Below are 6335 nucleotides of genomic sequence, written 5' to 3' on the forward strand. Positions count from 1 at the left end.
TATTGATACGGTGGCTGCGATGATGGGCTCGAGTATAGTAGGGATTGTGGGGCTGGCGCGGGATCGGGCAGTGTTTCGTTCTGCTGTGCATGGGCTCACTATGAGTCGGAAACGACTCGACGGCATTTAACAACAACAACAACAACTAAAAGTTAATGTGGTGATAACTAAAATGTTGGAGGTTTGAGTCCACCCAAAGGCATGCTGGAAGAAAGACCTAGAAATCTACTTCTGAAAAATGAGCCATTAAACATCCTACAGAGCTCAGTTCTACCTGTCACACGTGGCGATGTCATGAGTCAAAATTGAATCAATAGCAGTAGTTTATTGGTTAATTGATTAGATAATTAATTAGTGACTCTGGTTTTATTGAGTTTCAGTCTTCAAAACATTTGGCCTTATGATTTTAACCCAAAACTCCTTAATTTACAGATTGATGTGTTTGAGTGGGGAAAAGCTCCAACCTGAAAATGGGCTCTGTACTTGCAAAAGAAGCAGAGCAAAGAATAAGGGAATAAACCCCCAACTTCCACCTCCTTTCTTCTTGCAAGAAATTGAAGGCTCAATTGCATCACTTGTACAGAAAGGCCAGGGGTTATTTTAAGTGGCAGCCTCTTATTTCTACAGAAAGTTCAGGTAGATTTAACATGTTTATTTTAAATTTTAACTAAAAGAGTAACAGTAGAAGAAGTGTGGGTTATTATTACTATTATTATTATTATTATTGTGATTTGAGTGAAAGTTTACAGAGAAAATTCATTTTCCATAAAACAGTTCATATACCTTTTGTTTCATGGCATTGACTGCTATCCCCATAGTGTAACAGCTCTCTGCCCAATTCTTCCCTCTGGTTACTCTTTCCCTGTGTCCTTCTTTCCTATGCAGTCCTGTCCTCTGAGCTATCTCCCTATACAAATACTGCTTTTCTAGTCTACCATAGTTGATTTTTCTAAGGAGTGTACCTACCTGGTGTAAATGTTCATCTTATAGGCCTGTCTATTGTTTGTCTGGATGCCATGGGAGTGAGTTCAATTCCAGGCTCAAAAGGTGACTAGGGGCCACAGTCCCAGGGGTTTCACCAGTCTCTTTCAGACCAGTAAGCCTGGTCTTTTTTTATATATATAATTTTTAGTTTTGTTCCACATTTCTCTCCCATTTTATCCAAGATCTCCTATTTTGATCCCTTTCCAAGTGGTTGACAGTGGTAGCTGGGCACTGTCTAGTTCTGGTCTCAGGGTCACGTAGGCTTAGATTTGCATGGTCCACCACTCCATTGGACTAATTGTTTCCACATACATTGGGTTTTCTTCATTACTCTGTTTCAGACAAGGAGAGATCAATTGTTGTATCTTAGATGGCTGCTTGCCAGCTTCTAAGACCCCAGTTGTTACTCACCAAAGTAAGATGTAGAGCAATGTTTTTGTGTATTATGTTATGCCGACTGAGCTTGATGTCAGAAGATGTGTATTTTTGAAGAGAATACTTGCTTTACCACATAGTAAAACATACTAGAAAGTCTTAAAACAGGTGCAAGATTAGATCTATCAAGTAGTTTGTATAGAAATGTATTATATGATGCAAGTGTGTGTTGATACTTAGGGACCAAAGGAAAGAAATCGTTAAGACAGGAGAAAGATGATGTGCCCTGATTATGAAAGATTATGTGTGTCAGGCTGAGGAATTTCCCTTTTTCAAGCAAATGTCGGATTTTAAGAAGGAAAGTGCTGAGGTTAAATTGGCATGTAGGAAAATTCCCTAAATACCCATAGATTTCACTGGAGAACATATCAAAGAATGATGAGACCAAGAAGACAGATGAATTTCTGGGCCTGAACAAAGCAATGAGAATGGAGAAGAGAGAAAAGAGATAACAGGGATACAATGGGTTTAACAAGAATTTGTCAAAGTATTGTGACCAGAAAGAAAAAATGGTGCCACTCATGAAGGTAGAGAATGCAGATTTGGGGTAGATGGTTTGGATGCACAGTTCAGTCATGGTCATGTTCAGAATGAGGTTCCAGTTGGAGGTATCTGAGTGGTTCATGGCATATAGGTTGTGCAGTGCAGTGAATTGCTTAATATGACCCTTCTAACCATAATCTTCCATTTTGTGATGTATTATAAATCCTAGCCTCTATGTCTATTTAAGGAGCTCTGGTGGCACAGTGGGAGCTCTGGTGATTTAGTGCCTAGCAGTCAAATGCCTACTAACTGGAAGGCTGGCAATTCAAACCTATCAGCCACTCCTCGGAAGGAAGATTGGGCCTTCTATTTCAGAGTGATATTGCCTCAGAAATTCAAGGAGGGGTTGCTATAAGTCAGATCCAACAGTGAGTTTGGTTTTTTATTTTGGTGGCACAGTGGTTAAGGCAGTTGGCTGCTAATGAAAAGGTCAGCAGTTCAAACCTGCCAGCTGCTCTATGGACGAAGGATGACACAGTCTGCTTCTGTAAAGATTTTTGGCCTTGGAAACCTTATGGAGGTTGGTATGAGTCAGAACTGACTCATTGACAATGAGTTTGGTTTGAGTTTTGGTATGTCTGCTTAGGGTAGGATGCATCTTGAGTCCCAACTTGCTGGAGAATGTGACTCAAGTCACCACCTTTGAAAGTATATATGGGAATGTGCCAGCAAAGTTCATTCTCTCTTGCTCCAGATCCTGCCTTTGGTTCATCATCATCTCACCCCTGGACTTGCGACAGCAGTCTGACCAGCAAATTTGAGTTTGCCAGACACACGAGTAAAGAGAATCCTCCAGACCAACAGCTAGCCCAGATTTGGGATTTGCCATCCTCACATCCTCCTCCATTTCCATGGCAGTTTGTGACATTACAGAGAAGAACCTTAAAACAGGAAGAGGAGTACTGAAGGGAAGAAAAGGAGTTGATGTTACACATGATGGAAAGGTACAGTAGTTTGGAAAAGCTGGACATTTGGGACATCTTTAACCTCTGCCTCATAAGGACCACCCCTAAACTGATCCTTCTAAAAGAGGTTATTCAAGCAGGCTGTTTCATGTAGGAAGCTAAGGCCCTCACTGATCTCTTTTGTGTGTGTATGCAGATACATGCAGACTGCCAGGAATATGGAGCAGCTTATAAAAGCCTATTATGACTATCTTATTTGCAAGATCTCCCTTCCTCTTAAGCTTCTGGCTAGTCTGTAGATCTATTGCTTACCCTACCCAGTGTTATAACCTTAAGCAACTGACAGTTGACCTTTCCTATTTGTTTGCATTGAGGTTGCTGTTGCTTTTTGAACATTTCCTTGGGCATGGAACTTTTTCCCCAAAGAAACAAACAAAAAAAACCAACAAATCTGTTGCCTTGCAGTTGATTCCAACTCATGGTGACTCCATGTGCTACAGAGTAGAACTGCTTCATAAGATTTCCTTGGCTGTCATCTTTTGGTAAAGAAATTGACAGTCCTTTCTTCCGTGGCACCTCTTGGAGGGTTGGGACCCCCTCCCTTTAGGTTGGTAGTTATTGGTGGTTAAGCACACTAAGAAAACACCAGAGAGAATACTGGCTTTCTACCTGTCCTTGGCTGAACGTGAAAGCTTGTGTACATGCAGAGGACACATAAGAAATGAGCTGAAAGTAGAAGTCAGGACAAACTTGCAAACTGCCTAATCTTTTAATGCATTTCCCAACCCTAAATAAGATCTATTGTTAAAAGGTATAAAGCTTATGGACTCAAAGTGTTTAAGCACAACCTCCGAACAATCATAGGGTGATCACTAAGCTACACTGAGACAGGGGTGATCCTTAAGAAACCAAGCCTAAAAGGAAAAAAAAGTCATTTAAAAAAAATTTAGCAGACACAGCTGCAGCCACACACTGTGAGGGAGTCAAACTCTTCAAAATTAGTGCAGGCAAGTTGATAAAAAAACAGAGGTCAACAACAATATATCTGGGGGAATATGAATCAATGTGTTGTCTATAATCTCCACTTTTCAGCAACAAAAATGTAAGTCATGAAAATAAACAGGGGTGTGTGACAATTCAGGGAAAGAGAGAAGTCAAAAGAAACTGCTTTTGATGTTGCTCAAATGCAGCATCAAAAGCAGACTTCAAAACACCTATTAAATACATTCAAAGAACTAAAGGAGACCATGTTAAAGAATGATAATATGACAATATGAAGTATGATGAACTCTGGTGGCATAGTGCCTAAGGCATTTGACTGCTAACCAGAAAGCTAGTTGGTTCAAACCCACCAGCCACGCCTCAGAAGGAAGATTGGGCAATGTACTTCTGCAGTGATACTGCCTTGGAAACTCAAGGAGGGGGTCGCTATTCGATGGGAATGAGGGTTTTTTTTTTTTTTTTTTTGAGGTAGTGCAATGGTTATATGCATGGCTGCTACCTGGAAGGTTTAGTGATCTACTTCAGAAAAATCACCCCTTGAAAACCTTATGGAGCACAGCTCTACTTTGACACATATGGAGTAACCATCAGTCAGTATTAATTCAATAGCAGCTGTTCTTTCATAACAACACCAGTGACCTATCAAATAGAGAATATCAATAAAGAGATGGAAATTATATTAAAAACCTCAACAAAAATTCTGGTGTTGAAAAGTACAATGACTGAAATTAAAAATTCTGAGCAGGATGAAATATTTGTTGTTGTTTTTATTTACCTTGGAGTCAATGCCAACCCATGATGATCCCATGTGTGCAGAGTGGAACTGATAAGTGTACCCAAATCAGTTATGTTTTTAAACACTAGTAATAAATATTTCAAATACAAAATTAGGAAAACAATTTTATTCACAAAAGTTGCAAATGAATAAAATACATGGGAACAAATTTTAATTTAAAAAGTATGAGAGGTGTATGCTAAAACCTACAAAACATTGCTTAGAGAAATTAAAGATCTAAATCAATGGAGAAGCCATTTATGCACTCAAAATAGTAGCAAAAAGAGACAACATCTATAGGAATAAAATTAACAAAAAAAAAATGCAATGCTAATATACATTTTATGTCTGCATATATTATAGACAACTCAAGCTGGTGTTTTATAACCACAAGAGGTTTTTTTGTTGTTTATTTTGTTTTGTTTTGGAGCTAGTTATCAGTTTGTTCAACTAAAGCTCAGTGGGAATTTTTGTTATAGTGATTTTTTTTTATCATGCTGATGTTTTTATTCAGTTAAACTGCTAAATACTTTTCTTTTTAAGTAAATTTCTCAAATATAAGTACAAATTATTTAATACTTACAAATAGAAAATCATATCATCTGAAAATAAAGTAACAATATTTCCTTTCATCTTTAATAAACTTTATTTTTATTTACTAATTGGATAATACCACATCAGTACCACTTTGAATAGTAATGGCAGTTATCAGACACTCCGGTTTTGTCCCTAAGTTAGACGTTAAATCACCTAAATTTTTGTAATTAAGTATAAATATGTTTAGTAAATATTGGTCATAACTACAATAAACCATATGGAGGAATCACCCCTTTTATTGCAAGGTAGGAAAGATTTTTTTTCTTTTTATCATCAAGATATGTTTATCAAGTTTTATCAGCATATAGTGAATTTATCATACAGTTTTTCATGTAATCTGTTAGTATGAACAATTACATCAATGGATTTTCTAATATTCAAGTATTGGTAAAGTCAAGGGTCAATGAAAAAGAGGAAGACCCTAAACACATGAACTGGCACAGTGGCGGCAACAATGGGCTAAAACAACAATGACTGTGAGGCTGGCACAAGACAGAGCAGTGTTTCATTCTCTTGTACAGAGGGTCAGAGCCAATACCTAACAACAATAATTCAAGTATCGAAGTGTTCTTACATTCCTGGGAAAAACCCTATGTGATATGCCTAGATTTAATTTGCTCACATTCATAAGTGAAATTGAATCACATTATCGAGTGTTCGGTTATTTATTTGCTTTGTTCAAGTTTTCTTGTTGGATTGCTGAGTTTTTGTTTTGGAGTTTCCTGTGATAATTTTTACCTTATAAAACTTAATTTGTTTTTCATCTTTTCTATATCTTGAAACTATATGTATCCCATAACAACTTCCTGTTCTCTACATTCAAAGCTTGGGACCTTTTGGATTAGTTATAATTTTGATTTCAGGTTCTATTTTTGTGGCAATTGGAATATTTAGAGTGTCTTCTTCATTTGAGGCTTTTTTTTTTTTTTAGCCATTTATAATTTTCATTAAAATTTTCCATTCATTTTAACTTAACATTATCTAACATAAAGTTCCATACAATCTTCTTTTATGAATTTTTAGTTTTTATTGTTGAATACAAAATTGTTGTTGTTGTTGTTGTTATGTGCCGTCGAGTCGGCCCCGACTCATAG

Source organism: Orycteropus afer, unplaced genomic scaffold, assembly GCF_000298275.1.
Source record: "Orycteropus afer afer isolate SDZICR_OR568_19922 unplaced genomic scaffold, OryAfe1.0 scaffold00193, whole genome shotgun sequence".
Classification (NCBI taxonomy): Eukaryota; Metazoa; Chordata; class Mammalia; order Tubulidentata; family Orycteropodidae; genus Orycteropus; species Orycteropus afer.